This window comes from Arvicanthis niloticus, chromosome 2 (genome assembly GCF_011762505.2).
Source record: "Arvicanthis niloticus isolate mArvNil1 chromosome 2, mArvNil1.pat.X, whole genome shotgun sequence".
NCBI classification, from domain to species: Eukaryota; Metazoa; Chordata; class Mammalia; order Rodentia; family Muridae; genus Arvicanthis; species Arvicanthis niloticus.
The window spans coordinates 66,711,354-66,725,066 of record NC_047659.1 but is presented as its reverse complement, the minus strand read 5'-3'; the positions used below and the strand labels follow the sequence as shown (position 1 = coordinate 66,725,066).

Below are 13,713 nucleotides of genomic sequence, written 5' to 3'. Positions count from 1 at the left end.
CACTTACTTCCCCCTGAAGAGAAGATGCCTGCAAACATCCAGAACAGTTTTGTAGCCAGCGATCAACAATGCTACTGTTCAGACTGATAGACTCAAATACTTGGCCTCAGTTTCCCCCTTTACTAAAGCAGTTTCCGAGCACATCCCCTTCCAGGAATCCAAACCCACACAAACAGGATGTTCCAAGGAGGGTAGTATCAGGAGGAAGTGGAGCAAGCAGAATCAAGGTGACTCTGGGTCATGACCAGCACACTGACCCAGGCAGGCATGAAGAAGCATGAGGGTCTTGAGAGTCAGGGGGTTTCCAGGGCACTCGGCCTGAGCGGCCGTCTTCCTGTCCCTGTCTACTGTGGCTGTGGGAGGGACACAGAGAATGCTACTGGGGATGTGGTCTTCCCACCTGGATTCAGAACAAAATGGCTGCCCTGTGGCTGCCCCTCCTAGCTAGGGGCCTGGGGCATGCTGGCTTATAGATCCTCTCTTACCTATGAGATAGGGAGTCCCCACCCTTTCTCACCAGTGCCTCCTATCTCTTCCCCACCCCACTGCACAGGAACAGCACGGTGCTGCCTCAGGCTCTTTGCACAGGCTATTCTGCAAGACTCAAAATGCAGCACGGACCACTCCTTAAAAATGGCCTCAATACCCCACACTCTGCATGTTCCCCTGACTCTGGCTTTCTTTCTGAGACGGGGTCTTCCTACATAGTCCAGACTGGTCTGTAACTCAGACTCTTCCTGCCTCAGCCTTCTGGGTACTGAGACCACACCGAGGCACGGCACATGGCCCAGCGACATATTTATATTCCTCTTCTTGCTCAAGTCACAGCACTACCTAGAGTCTTGACAGCTTCCACAGGTGTGCAGGGACCTGTGGGCCCCATGCTGGCCAACTGCGACATCACTCTTTTGTAGAGTACTCACAGATACTTGGGGCAGTAAGCGAACATACAGAAAAGCCAAGAATAATTCGTGAAGACCCTGCTCCTAGCCAGCTGCCTCCGTTCTCTCTCCAGCAGAGGGGGCTGTCACAAGTCCAGGCTGTGAGTTGGGATGAGAGGAAGGGCAGAGGTCCTGGACTGGGAAAGGTCAAAGCCAGGGACAGCAAGTGGAGGCAGCCAGACTTGAGAGTCTTGAAGAAGAGAGAAGCGAAGGCAGAGGGCACCTAGGGCACTGAGGCTAGCGGGGACTCTGGGAGAGGGCGCTGTCTGTACGAAGGCGACAACAGAAACCTGAAGAATATTCTGACTTCCCAACGATCCTACAGGAAAATAATATTTTCTTGCCTCGGACTGAGCCAGAGGCTGCCACTAAGAGGCAGGTGGTGTTCCTCCGGATTCTTCCAGGAACCCACCACAGTCTAGCCGGCGGCAGGTGGCGGCCTCTCTCCAGGAGCCTCCAGACGAGAGCCACAGCCGGGTGGGTGTCTCTGCAACCCAGGGACTGCTACACTCTTGCCAGGCCCCATCCAGAAAGTTTGACTAAAAGAAACGAAACAGGAAGTCCGTGCTGGGGGGACTTGAGAAGGCCTTGGTCGTGTGCTTAAGGCTTTGGGTCAAAGTGGGAGTGGGTCCTGGGCCTATCCCTGCTCCTCCACCTCACAAGCGGCAAGAGAAGTACGCTCCATCCAGGATGCAAAAAGGCGGCGAAAGGGGACCCGAAGCGAGCGGCTGGCCTCGAGGTGCCCTGAGGATGGTGCGCGGAGTGTGCACTACACGGGACCCCAATCCATCCTGCGCCAGGCAGTGGCGCTACACCACACAGCTGTCCGAGCGGTTTGGAAGAAAGAGTCGCCTGGGTCCACCTGCAATACACTCCTGACACCACCACCCTAGGCTGGGGTCAGGCCCAACCACTTTTCTGGCCGCTCCACTCCAGCAGGGACTCTGGAATGTCACTGGCTTTGCCCCTTCCCCCTCTGATCTATCCTCATCGCCACGCCGAGGACACTCCCCCACTTTGTGAGGCGGGAGTCCACGACTCCTTCAGCCCCCGGCACCCACACAAAAGGTCCCGCCAGAGCAGTGGACAGCGGGAACCCTTCCACCTTCTCCGCCCGCGCACCCGTGGGGCGAGGACCCGGAAACTCGCAAGTTTACACAGCGCAATCCTCGGGCCAGGAAACAAAGGCGAGAGGGGGAGCGGTGGCGAGAAAGGGGGAGGGGACCGAGAACCAAGCGCGGAAGACAGAGACCCCGGGATAAAAGAAACTGTTTTACTCTCCGCTCTTTCTAGCTCCGAATCAAAGAGATAAAGCCCGGGAGGAGGCCGAGGGTGAAATAAACAGCCCCTGGGGAAGGAGGTGGCGGAGAAGAGAGCTGGGGGAGAAAGGGAAACCGAGTCAGTGCAAGGGGACAAACAAAAAGGACAGAGGATGGTGCAACGAGGAGCTCAGCGGGGGTCCCAGGCGCCTGCCGACCCGCAGGTGCCAAGCTGTCCCGGGGCCGGCTGTCGTGCCTAGGGTGCTCGCTGCCCCCAGCGGTCCCTAAGGCCCCTGGCGTCCCCGGGCTGCGCTGCGTAGTCAGCTGCCGGCGCGGTGGCAGCGGCGGCGAAGTGTGAGGCTAGCGGCTGCAGGCAGCAGACTTACGTTCCTAGCGCGCGGGGTGCTGCGCTCGCGGAGCTGGCGTGCCCTGCGGACGCTCCGGCCCGGGGAGTCTCACATCGCGGCGCCGCGCTGGGCGGGCAGGGCAGGGCAAGCTGGACTCCTGGCGCTGCCGGGCTTGCCCGAGTCTGGCGGCCCGCACTGGTCCCTCCTCTAGTGCCGCGCACAAGCCAATGGCGCGCCGTCCCCTCCCACGCGCTGGGCTGCCTCGCCCCCGAGGTGGCCGGGGCGGGCACAGAGGGGTTGGGGGGGACCCAGAGCTGCAACGAAGGGCCTACCGGGAGCCGCCTGCGGAGGGCGCACCCACGCTTGGCTAGGGGATCCCCGGACGGGGACATCCTGCCGCTGCGCCACCCAGGACTTTCTCGGAAGTTCTGTAGACAGCGCCCCTTTCCCCGGACTGCAAACATAATGTTTAATAATCCCGATGGGTTTATTAAACACCCATTCTCAGACTTAGGCTGGTGTCTAGGATGGAAGGAAGGGACCGGCTTTGGCCGGTAGGGTCCCCCACTTGTGAAACGACACGATTAATAACAATCGTCACCGTTTGCTAAAACATTTTCAAGAATAAAAACTTGCGTTCTCAACAGTCCAAGAGATATTGAGAACTAGTCCCAGTTCACAAAATTTTGAGTCATTCATATTTAGCCTAGGCCTGAAGATATTGAAGAAATGATGTTCTGTCACCCAAGCCACCCTTGTCTCCCAAGTTTGGTGTGAATTCCAAATGACAAGAACTCTCACCCACTGAGACTTCTACCGCAGTCTCTGTGCTATGTGCTGCATGTGGCAGGGTTGGGGGCTTATCAATGGCTTCAGAATATTTGTTGGTGGAACCAAACAGCTCATGCCAAGAGTGGGTTCCAGGTGAGTCTGGAGGGGTCCTGGGTGATCTTCAAGAGTCTTTCAAACTAAAAAGATGGGCACCTACAACCCCCATCCCATGCCTGGCTCTGGACTCCCTGGGAAGTCCACAGCAGGGGAGGGAGGTAGGGGATGGAGAGAAGCAAAGTTGAAGGTAAGGAACTGGGATAGAGATGGAGAGTGGCTGCCCCTCACCACAACCCAACTAGGTGTGCCCCTGGCTCCTGAGTTAAGTTTTGCGTTTCTGCCCCAGGCTACAGAACTACAATATCTGGGTTCAAATCCCGGCTCTGTCTTTAGGCTTAGCCCTGGGCAAGTACGTTGCCTTCTTAACTACAAAGGGGTGCGACCTTATAGCAGGAAGTGCCTTGTGGCTGTTGCTGGGATTTTCAGTTAGAGCAGCAGTCCATGCTAACCAAACCTGACCATGTGTGAGGTGTTAATGTACCAGGCAGGCTCTATGGCCCTCCCAATGGCTGGGGCTGGACAGGAGGAGCTGTGCCCTTTGCAAGGAAGTAAACAGAACAGTGCCTGGTACATATAAGTCAGCTCTCAGTGGCTGTTAGCCTCTGATTACCAAGGCAACTAAACTCCTTTCCCACAGTGCCACCCTCTCTTGCTGAGCACCTGGCTAGTGATGACCAGTAATGAATGAATCACTCAGCCAGTCACGTCTGTGGCTCAGGATTAGGCCTGCCTCGAGGTGTGGGGAGTGAAGTGCACAGCCAAGCCACCTGTCCCTGCCCAAGAGCTTCATCTTGGCCTGGTTCAGAGTCTCACCTCTAGATAGAGATGAGATAATGGATTCATTGTTGCACTATCGGCATGCAGGGCTCTGGGCTGTGTCACTGGAACACAGTGTCATCCCTGAACACCTCCCGGACTTAGAGGCCTCCCAGTGTTCCATCAGAAGCAGGACCTGAAGGCAGAATTCCAGAAGCTGGATGTGATGGTAATGACTCCAACTTCCTCAAAGAAGAGGCTGTGTTAGAAGTAGTGATCTCACTGTCATTAACAGCATGTAAGCAGAGCCAAACAGGGTCACGAGTGTCAGGACTTACACTTTCAATGGTGCTTGGTGTAGACAGAGCCTATAAGCTCTAGGTATCTGTATTCTGGGGTTTCCATGTGTGTTTATCAGGAGGTGAGAGCTCTAGCCCCATAATGCTTTGCAAAGGTGTCTTAGTTAGGGTTTTACTGCTGTGAACAGAGTCTGTGACTAAGGCAACTCTTTATAAGGACAACATTTAATTGAGGCTGGCTTGTAGGTTCAGTCCATTGTCATCAAAGCAGAAACATGGCAGCATCCAGGCAGGCATGGTGCTGGAAGAGCTGAGAGTTCTACATCTTCATCTGAAAGCTGCTAGCAGAATACTAGAATACTGGCTTCCAGGCAGCTAGGTTGAGGGTCTTAAAGCCCATGCCAACAATGACACACCTACTCCAACAAGGCCACACCTCCTAATAGTGCCACTCCCTGAGCCATGCACATACAAACCATCACAGAAGGTATGGCTATCCAGATGGGCCCTGTATGCCAGGTAAAGTGCTGAGTCCTGGGGCCTTGGAGTTGACAGAAGGGCATCCCTGTTCCAGAGGACTCCCACCCTACTGGGAAGGCATATATGTATCCATGATCTCGAACAGAAGAGAAACTGATTGAAGTCACAGCTGATAGACTGGGAGACTGAAAGAACAGAGCTCAGAGGGTATCCATGCCTCCACCACCAAGTACAGACCCCTTTGGTACATCACCCCTCTCTCTCTAGCTTCTGCTAGACACAGAGTGCTCACTCACTATAGCAAAGGAGCCTCTTCCTAATTGGAAAAATAGTGTTGAGGGACAAGAGACTATCCATCCACCTCGACATCCTCTTAGTGTGCCCTCCTCTGTGCAGACACTTCTCCAAAACAGTGTGCACTTGTTTAAGAACATTCTTAACACCACCACTCAGTCCTTGGTATTTTCTTAACCAATAAATGGAGACAGCATGGGGTGTCCTTCCCAGAGTTTTCTGGCAATGTAAGAGAAAATGTGTGTCGAGTCCTTTGTTCAAACATGTTTCTGAGTTACCTCATCTTTTCATCGGCTGCAGGCAAGCTTAACTGGTCAGGCACATAGTAACGTGAAGCAACACGTATATTTAGCATGGACTCTGATGGTAAATGCCTCTCCACACTCCCTGTCCTGGTGACCGGCTGTTGCATCTGGGAGGGAAATGGACACACAGCCATCACTGCTCCTTGGAGCTTGTGAGAAGCCAGTGAGGTGACTGCTTTAAAAGGTTGCCAGGTGGAAACTCGGATTCCTATTGTTCCTGTGGAGGCTGGATTCTGAAAGTGCTAAAATGTTCTTCTGAAGCCTTAGGAGTTGGGCAGGAGTAGAGGCAGCTAACCAGTCAGGGTCACTCCCACGGAGATCCAGCAACTGCTGTTCCATCTGTCCTGTCCTGGGCTCCCTCTGCAGGAAAGCCAGCACCTCTGTGCCCTAGAGGGAGGGAGGATGTTCAAGTATGTGGTAACTGTGCCAGCACTGTGTGCAGGTGGGTGTGAACAATAGGGGAGGGGCATGCAACTCACTTCTGTTCATGGATACATATGGACCCTGAGGGAGAGAGTACGCTTCTATGAGCAGAGCATGGTGACACATGCATGCCTGTGATCCCAGCACTCCAGAAACAGAGGCAGAGGGATCAACAGTTCTAGGACATCCTCAGCTACATAAGGAGTTCAAGACCAACCTAGGCTATCTATGTTATATGAGACACCATATCAAAAGGGAACAAAAAGCCAGATACAGGCAGGAGAGGTGGCTTCGTGGGTAAAGAGCTTGCTGTGCGATCCTAATGAGTTCAATCCCTGGATCCTACATGAAGGTGGGAGGAAAGAACTGGCTTTACAAAAGTTGTTCTCTGAGCCCAGCATGGGTGCCACGGCATGGGTATCTCCATCATACACACAGCGCTATAATGACAGTGACGATAATTTAAAAAGAAGGTGTGTGCAGTTAGAGTGGGGTTAGCGGGGAGTGAAGCAGGCTTATGGAAGTTTCTAGCACTGGACATGATCTTTGGAGCAGGGCTCATGCAGAAAGGTCTCAGCGATGTCACCTCTCTAGACGTGTTAGATGAGGACAGAACTGTCTGAGTTCAGTCGTAGTTCAGCTTAGGAATACTGGACCGGCATAGGTTTAAATCCTAGCTATGGGACCATGGGCCAATAGTGCTACTTCTCTGAGCCTCTGTTTCCTTCTCTGTAAAATAGAATGAAGGACTGGGTGGGCCTCTTTGGAGTCTCAGAAACTTCAGCTTTGACAGTGCATAAGCCACAGAATGCTGCTGCTGCCACCGCCGCTGTCAGGAACAGGGTAAAGCTGCTTCTGACACTGTAAAGGGTGGTTCTGAGGTGACAACTGATGGCCCAGGGTGAGTTACAGCCATGTGGGTACCTCTGAGGCACAAGCAGAAGAGTACGCGGAGTTGGTTCCTTTCCCCTCTCCTCTCACTTCCACGACCCCTGAAGACTTTTGAGGAAGCCTTAGGCTGAACACAGCTTTTGGGGTCTGAAGGAGGTGGGGAAGATCAGGAATTCCCAGGCTGCCCCTCATTCACGCTGCTTGCTCCCCCTCTTCTCCTCCAGTCTATAAACTAGCCATCCCCAACTCACACCCCCGTGGCTGCCCTCCCTAGCTGACTCATCTCCACTGAGACACTTGGCCATGGATGCTGTGGGAAATGGAAATGTCACACAGCTCCTTACCTGGAGAAGGAAGCCATCAGCTGGGGGGAGGGGAATGATGACAGTGGCACTCGGGCCTCTCAGAGAAAGAATGGTGGGGCAGCTTGGGAAACCAACCCATGCCAGCAGTGGCAGGAAGGCTGAGGAGCTGACAGGACCAACCCAGGAAATTCTTCCTGGACCAAGTAAGGTGCAAGGCCCTGGTCCTGTCTAATTATCTTAGTGGCCTTTGACAGGTCCGTTAGCCTCTAGGAGTCCATTCATCTGTTAAACAGAAAGAGAAACCGTGGTGGTGATGTCCAGGGTCCTGAGAGAGACTGAGGAAGCTGCTTGTGTGAATCCTTCACTCAGGGCCAGTTCTTCATAAGACACTCATTGATTTCATGATGAGTGAGCTACAGGTGGCAGGGATAGGGGCAGCAAGAAAGGCATTCTTCACCAGGTCGGGATAGGGTAAGGGCCTGGTAGTCTAGCTCAAGGGTGTATGGTTCACCTGGAGGAGCAGATGACACTCACACAAATCAGATAAGAGCCTCAGGCTGGCTAGAGGCTCTCCTAGTGCTGACCCTGGTATGAAAAGAATTGCTGTAGGAATGAAGGCAGAGGGCTGCAGATTCTAGATCCTCATCTGATTCTTGGTACCTCCCCAGAGCCCTCACAACAGTAGCTCTGGGCCAAGGGCCATGTTCTGGACCCTGGACCTCCATCTTAGCTTATAACTATTCTTTTAACTGCCTCTCAAAAGGATGTTGGGCCCCTTGGGTACCACATTTAGCAGACTTCATATTCTCTCAAAGAAGGACATTCTGACGCCACATGAGGAGCTTTCCTGGTCTGAGTGGGGTCTTATGAGGTTGGTCTCATTAGTCACCCATTTTATAGATAAGGAAACTAAGGCTCAATGAGTCATACATTAGACAGATCAGGATGCAACCCTGGCAGTCTAGCCCAAAATGGCTCTGTTTCTGCTGGTGACCACAGCAGAGATTGCCATGCCTCCCATTGACAGTGTCCCTTAGGGTCCCAACCTCTCTTTCAAACTGTCACCCATTTTTACCAAATGAAGTCTCCTGTTGTCCCAGGAAAACATCTGTCAAACAGAATGCTCAAAAATGTGCATGTATGTGTTTGCACACACGTGTGTGCCTGTGCACATGTGTGCCCACACATGTACAACACGCCCACAAGTTCAAGTAACATCCTCAGGAATGCTACCCTCCTTTGAGACTGGATCTCTATAGCTGACTGCTTTGGCTGTCCAGTGAGCCCTAGACACCAGTGTCTCTGCCTCCTCAGCGCTGGGGTTGCATGTACAAGTCACCATACCAGGGCTTTTTCATGGGTTCTATGGCTTAAACTCAGGCTCTCTTTCCCAGGCTCTGCATTCATAACTGCAAATGGATTTACCAAGCAGTGGTTTTCAGAACATATTGGGAGACAGTCTTAAAAATGTATGCACCCCTCCCCAAGCAAAAGAGTAGAAAGCTGGGGTGGGCAGGGGTTCCCAGGGCAGTAAACTTGCCACAAACCTCTAAGAGATTCCACAGACTGCACTGAGCAGACTTAGGGGAGGCATGAGGCGCCTACATTATTAGCTCATTAAAACTGACTCTTTTCTAGGCAAGATGCAAATTAGTAATCCCACCTCAGGAGGCTGAGCTAGAAAGGTGCTGAGTTTGAGGCTAGCCTCTCAAACAAAACAAACAAAAACACTCTTAACAATTGAAGGCCTGGGGGTGGTGGTAACTGGGTGCTACAGCACTTGCCTAGCACACACAAACCAGTAAGTTTATTCTCCAGTATACAGAGGAGGAGAAGAAAGGAGAGAAAAGGAGGGGAGGGGGATGTCGCTTAGTGGTCCAGCCCTGCTGTAGTATGGGATCTTAATTTTATTAATTCACAGCACCACAGAAGAGAAGAGGGAGAGGGGGAAAGGGAGGAAGGAATGGAGAAGGGGGAGAAGATCAGGAGGAGGCAGAGAAAAAGTGGGAGGAGGGAGGGAAGAAGGCCAGGGAGAGGCAGGGGAATAGAGAGGGGTTGTGAAGACCAGAAAGAAGGGGAAGAAAGGAAGAAAGAAGTCGGGAGAAAGAAGATAGCCGGGCATAGTAGGAGGTGGCAGAGGAGAACAGTGTGTGTGTGTGGGGGGGGGGGGATGTACTTTAATTAACACTTAGGTGATTTTCTGCTGTTTTACAGGTAAGGCCAAGGCCAGATAACATGCATCATGGAAACGGTAGCAAAGCTGCTGGAGCCCACACTGGTGGGTTCTGGATTACTGTTTGCGTTCTTAGCACCTACCTGCGAAGAAGGCAGGTGGGTGGGGAAGGGAAGGGCGCTGGAGAGAAGCTTGGAGGGAGAATCATTCTCCTGCGTGGAGGACGCCGTGGGTGTCGCTCCCTCCCAGAGCTGCAGCCCCAATCGTCCCGCAGCTCGCCCGCCCGCCTGCGTTCCCTGCGTTCCGGGCGATCGGTTTATTAATACTCGGCGCTGCCGAGGCGGATCGCAGCAACAAAGGCGTCTCTCCGGCTCCCAGCGTCCTTATGTAACTGCTGGGAGCTGCGCAGCCCTGAGCGGCCTGCCTCACCCCTGGCTGGGCCATCTACATGGGCACCTGTGTGGCTGCTCACCCTGTGTTCCTCCCTCTGTAGGGCTAAGCACAGCCCTCCATCCTCAGAAGGGGCCTGGCGGATAATCTCCAGTCCCAAGGGACCCCTAGGACTAAACAGGCGCTCCCTTCCCTCAGCCTTCAGCTCACCAGCCACCCACCTCCCTCCATCACAGCGAGGGAGAAAAAAATAATAATAATAAAGCCCAGTATTATATGAGGCTTCAGGGTACAGATCTTATGCATGCATCTCAAACGTAGAAACTTCTGGGAGGTGGCCCATCAGTTAGATGAAAAACTAGGGTCCAGGTCGGCTTTATACACAAAAGAATTGAATCCTTAAATCTGTGGGTGGCAAGGCTGATGTTCCCCCCACCCACAAATCCTGCAGATTTCCAACCACCACAGATCTTACTGCCCCTACTTCTTCAGAGAAGAGCTTCAACCAGCCTCTTCTGACCTTTGCTCAGCCTGAGCTCCCAGCAGCACCCTCACCCAGAGAGGTCCTTCCTGCCAAGAACTGGAAGGGCATCCTCCAGATCAGAGCACACCTGGCCATAGCAGCTGCCACAGCGAATCGCAGAATCCTTTGTCACCTGTCTGTCCTCATAAGTTCACAGTCACTGAGATGGTGGCTCTTTTGGCCTCGGCACAGGCCCCCCCAGACACAGTAGGACTTTCGCAGCACTGGGTAATTTTGAGATCCAACCCTCAGAGAGGCGTCATGTTTGCTGAGCGTCTCAGTCCCTCAGACTGCCAACTCTTAGCTGTGTAGCTGTGACTGGCAAAACAGTGTCATGATTCTGGGATTCTTTGAGATCTCACTACTGTGCCAAACATCACTGTGGTGGGTGACTTTTGGAAGTCTGCACGTGAGCCCTGGGAGGGGGGGACTGCTGATAAAGACAGAACCCTGGTCTCTCCTCTCTCATAGGATTATTTCAATAATTCAATGAAAGATCATGAAGAGCACATAGTAGGTGATCAGTTGCCTTGACAACATTGTTTGGCCCTTTCTCCTGCTCCACTATGCTCCAGCACCAGGGCATTCTGGGAATCTCTCTGCCTGGCTTGAGAAGGGATGCAGGAGAGCTGGCAGAGGCAACGATCTGGTTTCTGGGTATAAATAAGTTACAGCTTTATAGCTTTATGTGAAGGGCACAGGGTGTGCCAGCCAGCCCAGCAGGCGTGTGAACTGCACCATTCCTGGGGTCATTAAAGGCTAACATGTGCTTTCAGCCCCAGCCTGAGCACAGAGGCCTGTGATGCCTGGTGGGCAGGGCACCTACATTCACAGAGATGGAAGAGAGAGTGGGGATGCTGAGACAGGGAGCCATTTTTTTTCAAGTCTCCCCAGAGCCATGAGAAACAAAGTGGTGTTCCCCATATCTGAGCCTGTTGGCTAAGCTTCTAATGGGAGCACAGTCAGTATCTTACTCATTTCCTTGATGGTAAAGCAGGCTTAAATGTGCTTTACCCTCCTGACAGTAAGACGTTGCTTTACCCCCATTCCCACTGGAGTAACCCTTGCATATTTTCCATCCCTCTCTAAGTGGTCAGTTCTGTTTCCTCTTCCCCAGGCCACTGCCAATGCTGACTTGTGCCCAGCACTACACACCGCCTTCGAGCAACCCAACAGAACCTATGCAAAGCAGAGCAGAGACTGGGAGATACAGAGACTGGGAGAAGCCTCTCTTCTCGCCTGTCACTGTGGGCACTGTGTGCCTGTGGGCTCGGTTCCCTGCACACAGCCCCTCCTGGTTAACAACAGGAAACTCACCTTCTCGCCTGGTGCTTGCAGCATCCAGTGACTGTGTTTCCACCCCAGGCTCTTTGCATGCGCCCTTTCTTCAGTGGCAAATGCTCTTCCTATGCCTGCTTTTGGTTCCTTTCCTCCCTCTCTGGCAGGACACCTTGGTAGATCACGTTAGACCGCGCCCCTCAACTGCTTTATCCTATCCAGTCCTTATCACATGCATTTCTCTCTGATCTGTCTCCTACTCCATATTCTTAGCTCTTACTCTCTTCATGTTATATAAACAGAGAGAAAGAGAATGGGTAATTACTAGTAATAAATGGCAGTGCGGAGCAGGGCCACAGGCTGTTACTCTTGAAGCAGATGGAGCTGTTCAGTGCACAGCCTGTACAGTGGTACATTGTGACCGCAGGGTCTAGGCCATCATGGATCTGCCGTTTTCCTTGGTAAGATTTGTGGTAGACTTTAAATGGTGCCATGTAAAACAAATGAAGGAAGGAATGCACACCACACACACACACACACTCACACGCGCGCGCGCACACACACACACAGTATAACCCATCACAGTCCTTCTACTGCAGTGAAGGAGAGAGCAGAGCAGATATCATTGCCAGGACCCCTCTGTGTCTCACTCTGTCCCCATGCTTGCTGTCCTCTGCCCAGCTCATCCCCACTTTTAATTAGCATTCCTTTTTACGCCAGGGTGGATATTATTTTCTCTGAAGAGCCTTCCTGAACCATGACCCTGTAGCCAAGGCCCCCACAGACACCTCAAACTGGCAGCCACTCCCAAGAGGCACTGAACTAGATTTGACAGCTGCGTTCTAAGTGCCCAGGGCTAGCTCTGGGCTCCATGGCCAGGACCATATGTTTCTTTGTTTTGTCTCTTTTCTTCTTTATCCTCTCTTTTTGGCAACCTCGTGTAACCTAGGCTAACCAATAATAAACTCAAACTTCTGATCCTCCTGCCTCCACCTCCCCAGTTCTAGAATTACGTGTGTGTCTGACTCCGCCCAGTTTATGAGATGCTGGGGGATGGAACCCCAGGCATGCATAGTGAGCAAGCCTTCTACCAACTCAGCTACATTCCCAGAGGAGATTCTTGCTTCTGCTCGCCCAATCCAGTGCCAGGCACATAGGAAGAGGCAGGGAACCAAGGGCCACTTGAAAGGGAGGTGGGCTGGGCTGCCCTCCAGTCTCCCATCAGAGCTCCAGAAAGAGCCAGGAGCCAATGGCAACCTCTGACCCCGCCCACACCTGCTGTCGGACCTGCCCCTCCTCCCTCCCTCTCTGGGTGGCCTCCCAGATGGTGAGAAATCCGGCAGCCCAAGCCTCTCTCAGCCTTAGGCCTCCCTCTTCCCCACCCCATGGCATTTTCTTTGTCTTCCTTTTGTTTCTTCCTCAAGCTGAGTCCCCTCCCCCTGTCTGGCGAATGCGAACTGAAAAGAAAATAAAAAGGCCACCTAGCTGCATCAACAGTGCAAAATCACCCATTTAAGGCGTAATTGCTGCTGTGATGTTGTCCAAGCCTGAGTCACCACAGGCAATCAAACTGCGGCCCGGCCCGGGACTCCTAGGCTTCCGGGGCCCGAGTTTAGTGCTTAAACCCAGGACATCATTGTCCCTATAGGCACAGTGGAGGAGATGGTTTCAGCCCCCAGAGACTGCCTCTGGGGCTGGAACTCAGAATGACAGTGGGACACAGCAGTGTCATCAGACTGTCAACCGGGCCCTGCCTTTCCTGCCAAAGGGGACTGAGAAACCCTGTGCCAAGAGCTTCCATTTGGGAGGGTCTTGGGGCAGGTGCCTAGAGATGGTTGGGGTCAGTACGTGGGAGCTATAGAATGCTACAGCGAGAAGTCACCTCTTTTAGGGACCAGGCCATGGTTCTAGCCCCACTTTCCCTTTGTAGATTGTGAGACTGAGGTTCTGAATAGTGATGGGGATTGGCCAGTTTCCCAGACAGTACCAGGCATGCCACACGGGCATCTTGTCTGGACCATTCTTGACTCCAGTGGCCAACTGCTCTAGGGCACACAGGCCTCGTGAATCTTGGCCAGTGGCTCTGTGCTAAGCACTTTCTGAAGGGCATTGCCTTGCTGCCTTCCTTCCTCAGAGTCAAGGCAGACATGCAGTGTAGGCC

The 13,713-nt window shown here is 52.9% G+C and overlaps 1 protein-coding gene and 1 long non-coding RNA gene across 6 annotated transcripts in view; both read right to left on the bottom strand.

The window, feature by feature from the left end:
• Tp53i11 (tumor protein p53 inducible protein 11) overlaps positions 1 to 2,863 on the bottom strand; it is a 41,529-nt gene extending 38,666 nt beyond the window's left edge. Inside the window, exon 1 of one of the 5 annotated variants that reach the window (XM_034495069.2) lies at positions 2,587 to 2,863. The gene's annotated coding sequence lies outside the window, so the exon portion shown is untranslated. Of the gene's footprint in view, positions 1 to 1,285; positions 1,411 to 2,586 lie in introns of those variants that run through there. The other 4 variants (XM_076929314.1, XM_034495067.2, XM_034495068.2 and 1 more) reach the window with 4 other exon arrangements.
• A 1,852-nt stretch (positions 2,864 to 4,715) lies between these two features.
• Positions 4,716 to 9,804, bottom strand: LOC143441169 (uncharacterized). The gene is made up of 3 exons (XR_013108397.1): positions 9,505 to 9,804; positions 7,228 to 7,470; positions 4,716 to 5,956 (listed from the first exon to the last, which is right to left on the bottom strand). It is a non-coding gene; the product is annotated as an uncharacterized LOC143441169 (long non-coding RNA).
• Positions 9,805 to 13,713: the final 3,909 nt, after the last annotated feature.